Source organism: Oncorhynchus gorbuscha, linkage group LG12 (genome assembly GCF_021184085.1).
Source record: "Oncorhynchus gorbuscha isolate QuinsamMale2020 ecotype Even-year linkage group LG12, OgorEven_v1.0, whole genome shotgun sequence".
NCBI classification, from domain to species: Eukaryota; Metazoa; Chordata; class Actinopteri; order Salmoniformes; family Salmonidae; genus Oncorhynchus; species Oncorhynchus gorbuscha.
In genome coordinates, this window is record NC_060184.1 from 56,412,957 (window position 1) to 56,432,454 (window position 19,498).

The 19,498-nt window shown below is 41.9% G+C and overlaps 1 pseudogene across 1 annotated transcript in view; it reads right to left on the bottom strand.

Moving 5' to 3' along the window:
* LOC123991145 overlaps positions 1 to 15,809 on the bottom strand; it is a 52,337-nt pseudogene extending 36,528 nt beyond the window's left edge. The window contains exons 1-6 of the transcript XR_006830758.1: positions 15,456 to 15,809; positions 5,100 to 5,166; positions 3,142 to 3,227; positions 2,650 to 2,869; positions 1,850 to 2,020; positions 318 to 523 (exon numbers count right to left, since the gene is read on the bottom strand). The product of XR_006830758.1 is annotated as an integrin beta-1-like (transcript). The remainder of the gene's footprint in view (positions 1 to 317; positions 524 to 1,849; positions 2,021 to 2,649; positions 2,870 to 3,141; positions 3,228 to 5,099; positions 5,167 to 15,455) is intronic.
* Positions 15,810 to 19,498: the final 3,689 nt, after the last annotated feature.

The window sequence follows — 19,498 nt, forward strand, 5'->3', positions numbered from 1 at the left end:
GCAGTTTAGCGCCCTAGAGTGAATGAACTTTCAAACGTTTTATAAAAAGGCCTTCTCTAAGCATATACACATTAAGCCCTGACTCCAGCCATTCTCAAATGAGAATAGGGTCTTGAGGTCTGGTACCATGAGAAAGTCAATATAAAGCCCTGATAAAAGTATTATTGGAACTTCATGGGCTGGTTTTCTGGACAGATATCAAGCCTAGTCCTGGAGTATAAAGTAAGCTCATTGGAGAAATCGTTTCAGTCCTGGACTAGGCTTGATCTATGTCTGGGAAACTATCCCTAAATATGATGTAAAAACATATTACTTACACCACAAACAGCCACTTGCATGATGGCATCGAAGCCTCCCTCTGGTGAGTCCAGGTTTCCATCGATCTGCTGTTGTTCCACCAGGGTATTGAACTCCTGTCCATTGCTGGTCAGCTTTAGGACGTTCTTATAGCTGAAGGGACTGGTGCAGTTCTGGTCCCCAGTACAGGGGTTCAGCGACTTCTTCTCTACAAAGGAACCAAAACCTAGAAGAAGAAGAAGAGATCCATCCCATACATAAACTGTATTGTTAGGGAGACGGGACACCAATTTGTTAGCTTCGAAACGTCTATACTAAGATCAAACCGGAAATCTTTATGGGCATTATGGGTATTGTAGTACAATGGTGTTTGGAGGATATATTGGCACGGGTGTTGTTATTGGCATTCAAACCGTGCCAATATATCCTCTCAACACCGGCTTTGAGGGCATCATCACTTTTATACCAGGGGTTACCAACATATTCAAATAATGATTGACAGATCTTCATTAAAAATGTTTTTTTATTTTTATGAATTCATTCGTACTGTCACCCTTCCACAAGATCTAGTCCAGACACAAATCTAGGGTTGCTACCTAAACCGGCTGGTCGTTGATCCAATCGTTCAGTCTTTATGTTCTGTATGGATGCGACCCAGTCGTTCGTTCTTGATGTTCCATTGCCATACTGGCTGGTAACGTTCTTATCCCTTGCTTTCTAGCTAGCCAACTACGGGTAACTTACAGTCATGGTCAAACAGTGCATCCAGAATAACAGCAAACTTGCTGGATTTGCATAAGCTGTTTTCTAGTGACATTTATTTGGATACAACCATGACAATGAGATAATGAGGCGTGATTTCTCCTGGCATAGGAGCTAGCCAACAACACAGCTAACACAATCCCGTTAAACTGAAGCTGGAAAGACTTTCGTTGTAACTTTTTTTCAATTTACATTTCTTTATATTTATTCATAAAAATGATGCAAGCTGATTCATGATTTTGACTGGCTGAGAAACGCTGCCGGTGTCTGTCTCGTCTCGACACGTACATAATTATGGGACAGCTTGAGATGAAATTTGAATATTGAAACAATGTTGCAAATGTCCGAGAGGCAGACAGCAAGGCAGACATCAAGGCAGACATCAAGGCAGACAGCAAGGCAGACAGCAAGGTTTAAACAAATCTCAGCTGTTGAAAACTAACAGTTAGTCTAAAAGAAATGTGAGATAATGTCTAGATGCTTTTCATAGTGGAGATCAAGTTTAGAAAGTGCCTGGCTGGGCTGATGAGACAGTGGATTGTGCAGTCAGATGGAACCGAGTAAATAGTCATTTTAAAGTCATAGCCCGTGGTAACTTGTGGAATAGACACCTGCTGGTATGCGGTTTTAACCAATCAGCACTCAGGATTAGACCCACCCATTGTATAACTATGCAATATGCACCCAACCAGAACTGAAAGCAGAAGAGATCCATTTAAAATGGAGAAGAGGTTCAAAGAAATATGGACATCCTCAGTCCTCATACAACCAGGCTGATTCTCAAGCTCACCGATTCTGAAATCAGACGTGATCTTTGACATCTCCAGCATGAGCTGTGTTCCCAGGTTCTTGACGTTTTCCAGATCGTCCTTCATGGAGTTGGACAGGTCCATCAGGTAGTAGAGGTCAATGGGGTAATCCTCGGCTCGTTTGAACTTCAGGTTAAAAGACTGGGGTTCACCTGCAGTACACAGACAAATGGGCAAGGTTAAGCCGGGGACTACTGACTTGCTAACTCTGGCATATTTACATTGATGTGAACACTGAAATCTTGATTCATGTGCACCTTCCCTGACAAATAAGGTGCTGGCCTTCACAGGAAAGAGTATAAGGAACACTCCTTCCAAATAATAATAGCTTAAACACTCAAAAGAAAATGGAGGCTATTGTAACTTTTTAATTTATTTTAATTTATTTCACCTTTATTTTAACCAGGTAGGCTAGTTGAGAACAAGTTCTCATTTGCAACTGCGACCTGGCCAAGATAAAGCATAGCAGTGTGAACAGACAACACAGAGTTACACATGGAGTAAACAATTAACAAGTTAATAACACAGTAGAAAAAAAGGGGAGTCACATAACAGTGAAAGACCACGGAGGAAGAGCAGGATAAACAAAAACTACCCTCAGCAACGCTGCGTCAACAATGGTTGTCAAACAAGATGTTTTGGCTGAAGCAAAGTTAACTAAGACTACATCCCTAATGGCACCCAATTTCTACCCAACCCAAAAGTAGTGCACTAAATAGTGAAACGGGCTCCATTTGGGACGCATCCCATTTAAACATAGCAGTTCCATTTAAGTTTTTACCCGATCTGAGGCTGAGGGTGAGTTTCTGTGGCTGGACCTGTGTGATGTCCTCTGCTCTGAGATTCTCTGCTCCCTTGTTGCGGTTGGTCACAGCCTTGTTCTCCAGGAGCCACTGGCTGCCTCGGGGGTTCTCTACCTTGGTGGAGCTACAACCTCTCTTCCTCAGGGACTCCAGCTCGTCACAGCGGGTTGATGTGGCCTCACCCTGCTTCAGGAACCCCTGGGAGAGAGGAGGTATAAGTATTATGAAACATTGCATTATGGCACTCAGAGGGAATCCACCCAAAATTATTATATTATTATATTATTATTATTATTATATTACAAACAATATTGCCCGACACACTAGTGTTTAAAATTCCAAAGAACACTTTAGATTATTCTTTCAATGATTTGCATACACCTGCAAGTTGTAACGCTGAGTCAGTGGATATTACAGTTGTGTAGCATCAATGCAGCAACAATGTTATTGGCAAATTCATATCCACGTACTGGGTCCACGCACCAGCCACATTTCGCTCCCACTTGAATACATTCCCCACAGGATTTGGCATTAGCCTTGATGCACTCGTTCCCTTCTGGAATGGAAAAACAAAGGTTGAAAAGAAGCAAACTCATCATAGACTCCTAAAACCTAACCAGGTAATAAGCCAGAGTGTACCCATTGTGTAATTTGGAAAACCGTGTGGCTCAGAGAGAACAGTAAATTGAGCCAGAGACAGAATGGAATATTCCGCTGTTTCCTAGTTGATGTCTTCACTACTATGCTCAAAGAAATGCTCAAAGAAACATACACTGTAAACCCCAGTGTAATGTCATTACTCAACTTTTGAGGAAACCTGTAGCAGTTAATATATCTGAGTACAGTTACTTAAAGTGATTTTGAGTGCCTTCGGAAAGAAATCAGACCCCTTGAGTTTTTCAACATTACAGTCTTATTCTAAAATATATATATTTTTTATATTCTCAGTAATCTACACACAATGCCCTATAATGACAAAGTGAAAACAGGTTTTTACAATATTTTGCAAATCTATTAAAAATAAAAAACAGAAATACCTTATTTACATAAGTATTCACACCCTTTGCTATGAGACTCGACATTGAGCTCAGGTGCATCCTGTTTCTATTGATCATCTTTGAGATGTTTCTACAACATCATTGCAATCTACCTGTGGTAAATTCAATTGATTGGACATGTTTGGAAAGGCACACACCTGTCTATATATGGTCCCACAGTTGAAAGTGCATGTCAGAACAAAAACCAAGCCATGAGATCAAAGGAATTGTCCGTAGAGCTCAGAGACAGGATTGTGTCGAGGCACAGTTCTGGGGAAGGGTATCAAAACATTTCTGCAGCATTGAAGGTCCCCAAGAACACAGTGATCTCCATCATTCTTAAATGCACGAAGATTGGAACCACAAGCTTCCCACAATAAGCTGGGTGAATTTTGGCCCATTCCTCCTGACAGAGCAGGTGTAACCGAGTCAGGTTTGTAGGCCTCCTTGCTTGCACACGCTTTTTCAGTTCTGCCCACACATTTTCTATAGGATTGAGGTCAGGGCTTTGTGATTGCCACTCCAATACCTTGACTTTGTTGTCCTTAAGCCATTTTGCCACAACTTTGGAAGTATGATTGGCGTCATTGTCCATTTGAAAGACTCATTTGCGACCAAGCTTTAACTTCCTGACTGATGTCTTGAGATGTTGCTTCAATATATCCACATAATTTTCCTTCCTCATGATGCCATCTATTTTGTGAAGTGCACCAGTCCCTCCTGCAGCAAAGCACCCCCACAACATGATGCTGCCACTCCCGTGCTTCACGATTGGGATGGTGTTCTTCAGCTTGCAAGCCTCCCCCTTTTTCCTCCAAACATAATGATGGGAACTGTGGATCTGTAACACATCAGACAGCACTGGCCCGATTTTGACGAAACTTTGGTGGATGATGTGTCTAACCACAGAGATACGGCATCTAGAAAGTTACACTGATTGGCCTAAACCGGGAGCTATAGTAATTAGCTGTGTGGGAGGACATGTTTACTGTTGCCTTGTTTAGTTGAGTCAGGACAACTTAAACATTTTCAAGAAATAATGACTTTTCATTGACTTTGAGATCAACTTACTTGAAGTATTTGAGTAAAAATGTCTTGGGGTTTACAGTGTAGGTGGAGCTGCTTCTTCTTCCGGCTAATGACATCATTACATTACAGCAGCATGCTCAGTTGGGGTCGGCTCACCCTTACGGGACATCAGGCAGTTAATCACTATTCTGTACATTTATGATGCGGTTTAGTAGAAATATATTATGATTATATTATGTACTGTGTAGTCAGTGTACAGATACAGAATACTGGTGTTACTGTTGAGGGTTGATTTGGTCTAACAAGGTGGAAGTTACCGTAAGTAAATCAGAAACTTGAGATAAGATAGAGAATAATCTTACCTTGCTGAGCACTGCTGTAACAAATGACTCCTAACAACGTTGAAATCAGAAGTAGTTTCAGGTCCATCTGAAAAAAAGAAAATGTGTGGGGATACAGTAAAGATGGAGGTGAATATTGTGTTTTTGTTTACATTTCTTGTACCATAGAAGACATACATTGTGGATGTATTTACATATATAGTACCATAGAATCCATTAGGCTTGGTGACCTATTGAATACATTCCTCCTTCCCTTGACAAAAAGGACCAGTTAACTGATATTTTTTCTTTCTTCTTTATTTAACTAGGCAAATCAGTTAAGAACAAATTCTTATTTACAACGACAGCCTAGGAACAGTGGATTAACTGCCTCTTCAGGGGCAGAACGACAGATTTTTACCTTGTCAGCTAGGGGGTTTGAACTTGCAACCTTCCGGTTCCTAGTACAACGCTCTAACCACTAGGCTACCATGCCGATATAGCCTTAGGGCCCAGAGTTCTTCCTGGTCAGGTGGTCACATGGTCTGGACGCCTATATATTATAGATATAATCAGTAACTGTATTAACTCATGACATGGGCCATTACTCTCCTTATGGTCCCACGTAAGCTGTGGTTCTCTAATGGTCCGTTTAGCCAGGGAAGTCAGAGTGTATTTAGTCTCCCTGTCGTTAAGGAGGGTTGAGCAGGGGACTGAGTGTAAAACGGAGAATGATTCATTGACCTGAGTCATCAAAAGTTGTGTGTGTGTACCGGATGGGGATCGATATACATTGCAGGAAGACTTTTGACCCTATAGAGCCTAGCTCGGCTATTTACAGGAGGGAGGGTGATGGAGAAGGAGGTAATGAGAGAGGGATGGGAGACTGCAGGCTAGTGAAGGAAGAAGAATGCCATGTGAGAGGAGGTTGTTTTATTGAATTAGCTCCTGACTGTTATCCTGTGACACACTGAGAATAGCAGACCTCTGCCTCCCTGACATCAGATAGTTTATTACCTCACATTATAACCAGGCCTTTTACAGCCTAGAGAGAAATCAGCCTCAATGTTTAGTGGTACAGCTTAAAGAGAAGACATGGGGGAGGGGAGATAAGCACAGCATCCATGACACAGTCCCTTAAGGTGGAGAAGGGTTTTGAGAGTGCACCAATGTGGAGAATTTACGAGAAACTTCCTGTCTCAGTACGACACACCAACCCTAGCGAGTTGAGTAGAGCCTCATCCTAATTGGCATCCTATTCCTTTGGGATGCAGACTTCAGCTGGTAGCCTACAGGACAATCCTCTGCATTGTCTCTCTACCGAGTCCATCCATCCAACACAGAACTGTTAATCACCAGCATGCTGTCCAAACATCAATGCACATGGTTAACATTAAGGATAGAAGGGCTAGTGATGAGGAAGCTCAAGAGGAATTGTCCCCCATTTTACAGTGGTGGGAAGATGTCAAATGACCTAAATATATACCCCTGGCCTGTCAATGACAGCTAATACTACACAGTTACTGCACTGAGGGTGCTGTCACGTCTGTATGTTGTTGTTTGTATGTGTATGTTTTGTAAAACAATATATGTAAGAAAACAAGTGCTGGTGCATTCTCAGCACAGTACGTGTTGAGAAAAAAGTTCTGGCAGTCAGTACTGTATGGTGTTGAGTGAAGCATTCCTTGTTACCTAGTGTGTGTGTGTCCCATCATGTTCTAGATAGAGCCTAACAGGACAGACAGCCAGTCTTCAACTCCCAGATTAGATCAGATGGACTAGGGCCTCTGACTGACTGACTGACTATAATTCAGTTATTGATGAGTTGTTGACAAAACAAATTGTAAGGGGTGCGTACTGGCGGCAGAGAAGTCAGACGCAGGAGAGAAATAACTGTGTTTCCAACGGTGCAGTTTAATAATAAAAAAACATTGGAAACCAGAACAATCAATACAATGGGTACAAAACCCGACGCACACCAGACATAACGTGCACAAGCACTTACAATAAACAATTCCGGACAAGGACTTGGAACCAGGTGTGTGGGAAGAAAAGACAAAACAAATGGAAAATGAAAGGTGGATAGGCGATGGCTAGAAGACCGGTGACATTGACCGCAGAACGTCGCCCAAACAAGGAGAGGGACCGACTTTGGAGGAAGTCGTGACACAAATGTCTTAGAGGAAGAGATTAAGGCAGCCTTTTGCTTTAGCTAAAAGCTTCTGCAAAGTATTTCACACAACAACGATTTGTACAAACGGCCCTGCAAACCCTTTGTCCCAGATAGAATAAACATCTGTGATCTCTGGACAGAACCAAAACCACAGCCTCTGTTGGCCCAGCACAGAGTTCCAGGGAACCATTATGTGTGAAACTATGCCTGTAAAATGCCAGCGAGGGGTCAAGTTAGAAAAACAAAAGGGCTGCTTCTATTCTATGAAGCTTAGCAGCTGGTGACAGGAATGTTCTTCAAGTCCTCCACTGTCAGAGGGAAAGGGACTAGTGGACAGAAATATATGTAGACCAACACACTGGTACTGTCTAACCCCTATCGAAGACACATTATTGCTTTTAAGGAGTTGCATCTAAATCTCCATTCGTAACTTAACTTAAGAATCAGTTTCTTATACCAAAAAAACATGTAAAGGTTAAGAACTTTCATGAAAGAGCAGTTTGAAAGATATGGCAAATAGAAATCAAACCAGATGGACATCAGAAATAGATGGTAGAGGTTGAGGGTAGAGGAAGGACAGGAGTAAAAACAAATACAACAAAACTGCAGTAAAATAGACTGTGTCCATAAAATGTATAGTATGTATAAGCTGGAAATACAGGCCTAAGCATTGTTGTTCACTACTTTTCTCCAAATGGGGGAGGGGTGGTTGGGTTGGAGGGTAATCTTTAAAAAAAAGTATTATTATTATTATTATTAGTTTTAAAATATGTAAGTTTTGTATGAGTATATGTACGTTTTGTATGTGTAAATGGATGTATTTGTGTGTATATATATACACTACCATTCAAGATTCTGAGGTCACTTAGAAATTCCCTAGTTTTTGAAAGAAAAGCAAATTTTTTGTCCATTAAAATGTCATCAAATTGATCTGAAATATAGTGTAGACATTGTTAATGTTGTAAATGACTATTGTAGTTGGAAACGGCAGAATTTTTTATGGAATATCTACATAGGCGTACAGAGGCCAATAATCAGCAACAACTAATTGATTATTAGAAAACCCTTTTGCAAATATGTTAGGGCAGCTGAAAACTGTTGTTCTGTTTAAAGAAGCAATACAACTGCCCTTCTTTAGACTAGTTGAGTATCTGGAGCATCAGCATTTGTGGGTTCGATTACAGGCTCAAAATGGCCAGAAACAAAGAACTTTCTTCTGAAACCCGTCAGTCTATTCTTATTCTGAGAAATGAAGGCTATTCCATGCGAGAAATTGCCAAGAAATTGAGGATATCGTACAACGCTGTGTACTACTCCCTTCACAGAACTGCGCAAACTGGCTCTAACCAGAATAGAAAGAGGAGTGGGAGGCCCCGGTGCACAACTGAGCAAGAGGACAAGTACATTAGAGTGTCTAGTTTGAGAAACAGACGCCTCACAAGTCCTCAAGTCCTCTAAATAGTTCAACATTCACAAGGCGCAGGGCCAGACGGATTACCAGGACTTGTACTGCGAGCATGCGCTGACCAACAGGCAAGTGTCTTCACTGACATTTTCAACCTCTCCCTGTCCGAGTCTGTAATACTAACATGTTTTAAGCAGACCACCATAGTGCCTGTGCCCAAGAACACTAAGGTAACCTGCCTATTATATTATTATTATTAAACGACAACCGACCCATAGCACTCACGTCTGTAGCCATGAAGTGCTTCGAAAGGCTGGTCATGGCTCACATCAACACCATTATCCCAGAAACCCTAGACCCACTCCAATTTGACTACAGCCCCAACAGATCCAAAGATTATGTCATCTCTATTGCACTCCACACCACCCTTTCCCACCTGGACAAAAGGAACACCTATGTGAGAATGCTATTCATTGACTACAGCTCAGCGTTCAACACCATAGTGACTTCAAAGCTCATCAATATGCTAAGAACCCTAGGACTAAACACCTCCCTCTGCAACTGGATCGTGGACATTCTGATGGGCCGCCCCCAGGTGGAAAGGGTAAGTAACAACACATCCGCCACGCTGATCCTCAACACAGGGGCCCCTCAGGGGTGCGTGCTCAGTCCCCTTCTGTACTCCCTGTTCACTCTTGACTCCATGGTCAGGCACGACTCCAACACCATCATTAAGTTTCCCGATGATATAGCAGTGGTAGGCCTGATCACCGACAACAACGAGGCCTTTTGGTGCCAGGACAACAACCTCTCCCTCAACACGATCAAGACAAAGGAGTTGATTGTGGACTACATCGACGGGGCTGCAGCGGAGCAGGTTGAGAGCTTGAAGTTCCTTGGTGTCCACATCACCAACAAACTAACATGGTCCAAGCACCCCAAGACAGTCGTGAAGAGGGCACGACAAAACCTATTCCCCCTCAGGAGACTGAAAATATTTGCCATGGGTCCTCAGATCCTCTAAAGGTTCTACAGCTGCACCATCGAGAGCATGCCTGGTATGGCAACAGTTCAGCCTCCGACCGCAAGGTACTACAGAGGGTAGTGCGAACGGCCCAGTACATCACTGAGGCCAAGCTTCCTGCCATCCAGGACCTCTATACCAGGCGGCGTCAGAGGAAGGCCCTAAAAATTGTCAAAGACTCCAGCCACCCAAGGCATTGACTGTTCACTCTGCTACCGCATGGCAAGCGGTACCAGAGCGCCATGTCTAGGTCCAAGAGGCTTCTAAACAGTTTCTACTCCCTATAAGACTCCTGAACACCTAATGAAATGGCTACCAAGACTAAAATTGGATTTGATTTGAGAGGGAGTGAGAGAGGCTGTGTTGTTCTTTGGGACACACCTAGCCCTGATGTTATCTTTAGGTCATGATGCCAACACATATCATCAAGACGTTTACTCCCCCCCCCCACACACACAAACCTCTCCCTCAATGATCAATACCACCACACATTAGATAACGTGATGATGAGAATAAACAGAAGCAGCTGCATGTCTTTAGTCCATAGCATCCTTATTGTCAATTTGGCACAGACCAACTTCTATAAGATTCTAAGAAGCTGATTTCTTCATACCTCAACCGTGAACAATTATAGTGTATATTATCTTTTATAGATCTGTGGCCCTAGAGTTGAGCCCACTGTAGGGTCTCAAGCAAGGTAACCTAGGCAACGCATGTACAAAAACGTCCAACATTAACATAACAGGAAACATGACAATTACATGTTTGTTGTTGAATCGGAAAAATAACGCAAAATTGTCAGATTAAATGAAGTTCGGAACACTATTTAACAACAATAACTTGTCCCAAACAATATTTATCTGTATTAGTGATTATGAACATTCAACCTTTCCATCAACGCTCAAAAGGAAGACAGATTGAGATCCATCTGGAACAAATATTCCCTCTCCTCTCCACTCAAAATATTTATTCTGGTCCACGTTCGAAGACTGCCAAGATCCTACTGTCTCTGTCTGTGAAAAACTAGAAATCTGGATAAGGGACAGTTAGAAATGTACTGGGGTGGGCGTGTCCAAAATAAGGGAGGGTTGCCTAACTTTTTTTGGCTTTGGAGAGGGTTGTGTGATTTTTTTATTGGGCACAGTGTTTTTTCCCTTGGTTTACATTTGCTCTTTTGCAGGCTTTCTACTATACATTCTCTTCCATCCTAACCAATTTTCCTCATCTGTTTGAATGCACTTCCCCCTATATCAAGGTGTTTTGGTACTTCCCTGGTGCACTACACTTTTCCGTATGCTAACTTTTGGTCCAACACTCTAACCGCTAGGCAATCTGCCGCCCTAACACAATAGTGGTTGGTGGATCATTTTTTCAGATCCGCAATAGGCTAACTAGCAATCATACCACACATAAAATAGCGTTGGAAACGCTTTTAACCGCAAATATTGATATAATAACCATCATATCGAAGTAAACTTGGAGTCACACGAAGATATGTTGTGTTATGATGAACTTCACAGGGTGGTGAAAATGCATGGTGATGACGTTCCTTTCAATAAATATTGAGGGTATTATTCTGGTGACATGATGATCCATGCTTTAACAAGTCAAATGAATCTTGAACTTTTGTCCATAATAATCTCATGTAGGCATTTACCCTTACTGTATCTGTGAGCTGTTGGCTAGAGTGCACGTGCCAATACCAGAGTGGGCACATTCTCTATACCGACACAACATTTTTAATGACAAAACAATTAGTAGGCCTAGACTTGAAAATGCGATGGAAACCTGAAATGGTCCTATGTGTAGCTGGTGTAGGGAGTCAGGCGCAGGACAGTAGATATGAGTAATCAAAGTACTTTACTCAAAAAATACAAAATAGACAAGGCAACAATGATAGCCCACAATCACAGACAGAATTACAATAAACAATCACTCACAAAATAAACATGACGGAACAGAGGGTTAAATAATAAACAAGTCATTTGGTTGAGTGAAGCCAGGTGTGTAAAGACACAAGACAAAACAAATGGAAAATGAAAAGTGGATCGGCGGTGGCTAGAAGGCCGGTGACGTCGACCGCCGAACGCCGCCCCGAAGAGAGGAGAGGGACCGACTTCGGGATAAGTGCACTTATTGTTTTTATGCAGATTTTACAATATTAACATGAAAATCTATCGCCAATAGCTAAAGACACCCTCAAGACTCTGGCAAGTGGGCTAGTCCAGTGTCACTTTGATTCTGGCTGCACATCGTGGTTCACCAGCAGCCCCAAACGTCTAAAGGATAAGCTACAGACCAGCCAAAACAAGCTTGTGTTACGATCGTCGAAGTAACATTCGGACCAAGTCGCAGCGTGATATGGGTTCCACATATTTATTGACGTGAAAGGCACAAAACAATAAAAAGCTAACGATACGTGACGCTATGGAGTGCTCACTGGCAACTACACATAAACAAGACCCCACAATACACAGTGGGGGAATGGCTGCCTAAATATGATCCCCCAATCAGAGACAACGCTAAACAGTTGCCTCTGATTGGGAACCATACCAGGCCAACATAGAAATAAAACAACCTAGATTACCCACCCTAGTCACACCCCGACCTAACCAAAATAGAGAATAAAAAGGCTGGGCGTGAGAGCTTCTAAGAATTGTAATGTAAACTTCCCCCTCATACTCGTCTGGAGGTTGAGCGTTTTAAGCAGCTAGGCTGCCTATCTGTGGGGAAAAAAGGATAGCATTACTTCAACATGATTTGGTCCACAGAATTATCATGGACTCAGCCCCAGGTACCTATCCAACTATTTTTGATTTGTTAAAGATGTCCACCAGCATAACACCAGAGCCAGAGCCTCTAATATTCTCTGTTTTAAATATGAGAATCTATCTGGTATGTATCTTGGCGCTGTTGAGTGGAACAAACTAGCACAGCAACTCAAAGCCAAACATAACCACTTTTAAAAAGAATGTCAAAAGCTGGCTAATATGTGAACAGTGGAACCTATTTTTGTCTGTATCTCTGAATCTGTATGACTGTATGTGAAGAAAGAAAAGAAAATAGGGACCACAATGGAAATAAGTCCCCGGCTTTATTGTGCAATCCCGGTCACTTTTAAAAGTCTTTGTGCTGTGTGAATACGTTGTTTTTTTTAACTGACAAATTTAATCAATTATTCAATCCGAACTGTGCAGCGGACATTTGATGAATGGAAAGAGACATCTGTTACAAAGCACCAGAAAGATGAATGACATTCAGGGATTGTCAAACCAGGCCTTCGGTAGTGGGTAGGCCTACAAGGTAGGGAGGGAAGTATTTTCTGTCTGTCTTCTATTTATTGTGGTGTTGAAAATGCAAACCATGATATTGAAGTGCCCAAAGTTGGTATGCTTAGTTTATTGGATGTGGGGTGAATTGGCACATAAACCTGTTGTTGGAAAATTCATTAAATATATTTTATAGAATTGTAAATATGACATCAAAATGTTGAAAATCTGATTTCCCCCTGGCTGATCATTGTCTGCAGTCAGCTCTGATCCTAGTGTAGGTCTAATGAAACCAACAGTGTGCAACTGCAGCCCTCGAGCATCCCATTGGTTCCTGCATGAACCCCCACCCCACCTCGAGCATCCCATTGGTTCCTGCATGAACCCCCACCCCACCTCGAGCATCCCATTGGTTCCTGCATGAACCCACACCCCACCTCGAGCACACCATTGGTTTGTGCATGAACGACCCCGAGCATGTCATCTTCATGCTTGCACCTCTGCCTCCTGACTATATACTGGAGTCATAGCTTAACAATGGACAAATAGAAGTATAAAGAGGGGTTCCTGCAGATGCAGGAATGACCATATGCAGGGACGCCCCGAATTGCGCGCTGCAGGTGCACCCTTCTCAATGAAACAGGCAGGGAGAGTGAGCTCGTCCGTGATGGTCGGCAAAACCCTCAACCTTATGGCCTGTGCCATTGCGTGATAAAAGCATACTGAAGTGGCAAAGTCGATAGTGGCAAAGTCGATATCCACGTTTATAAACACAGGGTCCTTACAGTAATTGTTATTTGTGGTCGTAAACATTATTTTGAGTGAAAGATGCACTATGCAGAAACCGCTCCGCCATTTCTTATTTGCAAAAATTCTAACAGTTTTCCTAATTTCTGCTTGTGACAAAACAAGTAAGTATAGTGTACAGAAAAATATGTACCATGTAAACCGCTGTGAAATATAATTTTCCATAACCCAAAATATTGTATTTCCAGTAAGTAAAAAGTAAAAGACGCTAAAAGAAACTTAAAAATGGGAAGCATAGAAATAACTCTCTTAGAACAGTTATACCGCTTCTTACACTTGCTTTCAAAGGGAATGACAGATTTATAACACGCATTTCTATGTGAATTTTGTTGGGTCGCAACATAAATGACACATTGCAGTTTTAATTGTGTGTGTGTGTGTGTGTTTTTTGTTTTGTTTTACATTACAATGGAAGTGTTACATTGGGTGGGAAGCGAGGTAGAGGCCTTCACGGGTCCGAAATTGACCTGGGGCTTTCTCATCCGGAGCTAATATGCATAAATAGATGTTTTAAATATAGAGACCCGTTCCGAACGGATATAGCCGTTCCGTATAGACCTGGCTTGACCAGGTCCGATCCGAGTGAGGGAAGCTGCAGAAAGGTTATTTTTTTAGATAGACTACTTTATTAACCATAGCTGATCAAGCGCGAAAGAGGTAGAACGTGGCGACGCTCTAGCAGGGGCAGTGCTGTGTGTGTAGGTTACCACTGTGACTATCATCCAATATGATTACGTTACCTGTCCTGACTGCATCAAACTGGGAGAAGCTAGCTCATTGAGGCTACTCCAGAATATTAAGTAGAAGCCTACCTGTTGGCTCTTGGTCGTTGTAGCCTATCCTCCTCCTTTAACTTTTAATTCCATCTCCCATTGATGAGATATCTCCTAACTTTTGCCACACACGGCGGCTTAGCCTATTGCCGCTCTCAGCAATGGGCATTCTGAATATTTTCAGTGTTCCGGCTCGTTTGGCTTCGTTTACGTAAAAGAGCTAGCTCTTCCTTCAAAATGCTTAAGAATCGACCTAGAACCTTGACAACCATTTTTAAACCCCAATGTAAAGCTAAAAAGGCCAAAATCCATTATGTCAGATTGTGAAATGCATGCTCAAATGCATATTTACCTGGTCAAATGATTAAATGGCATGCACATTTCTTTTACGCACAGAAAGAAATCACTGTGGACCAGATTGGTGCGCTCTCCCTGTTGTCTATTGTTTCTGCAGAGGATTCACCCTCTTTAGATAATTATTTTGTTTAGAGCTTAAAAAGCAGCACGCAAAAAAAATGAACGGCTCTTTTACCAATGCGATTCGGTTCTGACGTTCACCAAAAATATCCTTTCAAAAAGAGTCACCCATCACTATTCTCTCTCTCTACTGCAGCAGTCAAGTTCGGATATGTACGGGTCCTTCCGGAGAAGTTAGTTAAAATGACATATACCCAATCATATTAGATCCGACCCAGACCCTTGACAATATTTGTAATTCTGGATCTGGACCCGCTCGTGTCCCGGGGATTCGGGTACAGGTGGATCCATGAAGACCTCTAGAAGGGGGTGTTTTTATGACATGAGTTATACCAGTCCCCCCCCAGTAGAAGTCGAACTGTCATTAAGATATCCATCATCCAAGTCCTTCACTCATGTGGAAAATGCATAGACGTATTGGAGAGTAATCAAGAACGGATGAAAAACAGGATTCAAACAATTATATTTACCTTATCGGCGTGATTTATTTCCGAGGCAACATACATACAGTAAACGTATCCTCTTCAGAATCCCCGTCGTGATCCGCTACCCAGCGTAGACCCCGCAACAATTGCCTTGTTGGCAACGGGAGCTACTTTCTCCTCCTGCGAAAAGTCAACAGTCAATTCACCACTCCTCCGCAGGTCATTCCTTATTCAGTTACTCCATTGAGAAAGATAAACATACAGTCTACGATTTAGTTGTATACAAGTGTTGGCGTATTTAATTAATATATATATTTAGTATATTCCCTTTGCCGCGTGAACTTATTTTCTTTTCAAAATTAGATGGAGAAGTCCGCAGTCCTCTCCGCTGAAGCTAAGCCCCGCCACAGAAAATGTAGATACGCCCATATTCTATTACAGTGAACATGATCATTTTGTATTTTTATTTATCTAGGCAAGTCAGTTAAGAACAAATTCTTATTTACAATGACGGCCTACCCGGGCCAAACCCTAACCCGGACGACGCTGGGCCAATTGTGCGCCGCCCTATTGGACTCCTAATCACGGCTGGTTGTGATACAGCCCGGAATCAAACCAGGGTCTGTAGTGATGACTCTAGTACGAGATGCAGTGCCTTAGACGGCTGTGCCATTCGGGAGCCAATAGAGCTTGTCACTTTAAAAAATCTTTGTGCTGTATGTATAGTTGTACCGTGTGTATATATACTAGGTTACCTTTAGTCTGAAGGTAACCTGGTACTGTTATGCAGGTGAATGAGGACCCAAAAGCGACTTGGCGAAAACAGAGTCTTTAATCCAGTTTAAGGAAATAGCAATACTCCTAGACAAATCGGAGCGGTAAATAAAGCATAAAAACAATTCCACTCGTAATCACGAGAACTGACTGGAGACTCGATAATAAACTGCAGGTTGCCTCGGGAAGGCACTTGACCGTAGCAGACTCAGACACCTGCTCACCACGCAGCATCTGAGGGAAACACGACACGACAGGGCGATACAAAGACACAGCACGGTGAACAATATACAAGGATCCGACAGGACAGGAACGGAAAACAAGGGGAGAAATAGGGACTCTAATCAGGGGAAAAGATAGGGAACAGGTGTGGGAAGACTAAATGATTGATTAGGGGAATAGGAACAGCTGGGAGCAGGAACGGAACGATAGAGAGAAGAGAGAGAGGGAGGGAGAGAGAAAAAGGGGAACGAACCTAAAAAGACCAGCAGGGGGAAAACGAACAGAAGGAAAAGCAAAATGACAAGACAATATAAGACAAAACATGACAGGTACTTACCGAAAAATGAATGGAAGTGGTTAAGGCATGCAAAAGGTATAGGGGTAATTCCGCAGTAAAAAAAAATATATGTATTTTTAAATTTTCTTAGGTCGCTCAGATATAGGACAGACACTTCAAAACATACTTACTTTTGATTTAATTTTAGACTATCTGTTTTTCCATGCATGAATCTGTTATTCAATGCGTTTCTATTGGCTAATATCAGTAAGGCCAAATTCAATGTTTCATCAAATTGTTTTTTTAATATATATATATTTTTTATAACTACAGGGATTCAAAATCAAATAGCTAAATTATCCTTGATATGACCATCTTAAAACAATTCCATATGTTAGCTTAGTAGAAACCCAGCATCGGGCCTTTAGACTCTAAAGAGTCTAAGGGGATACAATACGCATTTCTCTTGTAAAAAGACAGTTGCTGCTGACAACTGCCGATTTCGTCACTAATTGTAAGTTGCTCTAGATAAGAGTGTCTGTTAAAAGGCTAAAATGTAGAATGTAAATATAGATGAGTTACATATAGTCCTAATAAGACAGAAGGACACTTTCTCCAGTAAGACAGTTTCAGGCATTTGTGAATTGAAGGAAAGTTGACAGGTGTACAGTGCACTGTTGGGATGCTTTGCAGACACCCTGGACCCAAACTGCTACAGACCTATATTTATCCTGCCCTGCCTATCTAAGGTCTTCGAAAGCCTAGTCAACCAACAGATCACTGACCATCTCGAATCCCACAACACACTGACTCAACTCCAGCCACTTTAATAATGGGAATTGATGGGAATTTATGTAAAATATATCACGAGCCACTTTAAACAATGCTACTTAATATAATGTTTACATACCCTACATTATTTATCTCATACGTATACATATATACTGTACTCTATATCATCTACTGCATCTTTATGTAATACATGTATCACTAGCCACTTTAAACTATGCCACTTTGTTTACATACTCATCTCATATGTATATACTGTACTCGATACTATCTACTGCATCTTGCCTATGCCGCTCTGTACCATCACTCATTCATATATCTTTATGTACATATTCTTTATCCCCTTACACTTGTGTCTATTTAATTTTAATTTTTTTAATTTTACCTTTATATAACCAGGCAAGTCAGTTAAGAACATATTCTTATTTTCAATGACGGCCTGGGAACAGTGGGTTAACTGCCTGTTCAGGGGCAGAACGACAGATTTGTACCTTGTCAGCTCGGGGGTTTGAACTCGCAACCTTCCAGTTACTAGTCCAACGCTCTAACCACTAGGCTACGTAGTTTTGGAATTGTTAGTTAGATTACTCGTTGGTTATTACTGCATTGTCGGAACTAGAAGCACAAGCATTTCGCTACACTCGCATTAACATCTGCTAACCATGTGTATGTGACAAATACAATTTGATTTGATTTGACCTTCTCCGCTGTGCAATCTGGTTTCCGAGCCGGTCACGGGTGCATCTCAGCCACGCTCAAGGTACTAAACGATATCATAACCGCCATCGATAAAAGACAGTACTGTGCAGCCGTCTTCATCGACCTGGCCAAGGCTTTCGACTCTGTCAATCACCATATTCTTATCGGCAGACTCAGTAGCCTCGGTTTTTCTAATGACTGCCTTGCCTGGTTCACCAACTACTTTGCAGACAGAGTTCAGTGTGTCAAGTCGGAGGGCATGCTGTCCAGTCCTCTGGCAGTCTCTATGGGGGTGCCACAGGGTTCATTTATCGGGCCTACTCTTTTCTCTGTATCTGTAACGGCGTTCGTCTGTTGAAAGAAGAGAGTCGGACCGAAATGCAGCGTGTTGGTTACTCATGACTTTAATGAATGAAAACGCGGTACATGATCCCAAATAATACAAACCCCAATACAAAAACAACATATAAACCCATGTCACACCCTGGCCTACCCAAACATATAACAAAAACACAAAATACAATGACCAAGGCGTGACAGTATCTCCCTCGCCAACTTTAAACATCTGCTATCTGAGCAGCTAACCGATCGCTGCAGCTGTACATAGTCCATCAGTAAATAGCCCACCCAATTTACCTACCTCATCCCCATACTGTTTTTATTTATTTACTTTTCTGCTCTTTTGCACACCAGTATCTCTACCTGCACATGACCATTTGATCATTTATCACTCCAGTGTTAATCTGCCAAATTGTAAATATTTGCCTACCTCCTCATGCCTTTTGCACACAATGTATATAGACTCTTTTTTATTTTTTCTACTGTGTTATTGACTTGTTTATTGTTTACTCCATGTGTAACTTTGTGTTGTTGTCTGTTCACACTGCTATGCTTTATCTTGGCCAGGTCACAGTTGTAAATGAGAACTTGTTCTCAACTAGCCTACCTGGTTAAATAAAGGTGAAATAAATCAAATAAAAAATTGGGATGAACGTGCAAAGGTAACGTACTTTTTGAAGTGATGTGTTTGATAGTCAGATGAAAACATCCTGACTGGTTGTGTTCATGACACATTAATAAAAGGTAGTTCAATTTTACATGTCTTCACTATAAAACCCATATCTTTTTTTGTGGCACCCATAGGACAGGTGGGGTGGGGTGGGCCTCAGACTGGCCTCCGCGCAGAGCCTCAAAATCACACAGTCCGCCCCTGCAAACAACAAAAACATTAGTCCTGGAAGCCTGACTTTTCCTGTTTAATCCCTTGGGTCTATTTCCAGAGGAATGTTGTTATTCATTTTTCCTTACATTCAGCACTCTCTTCAGG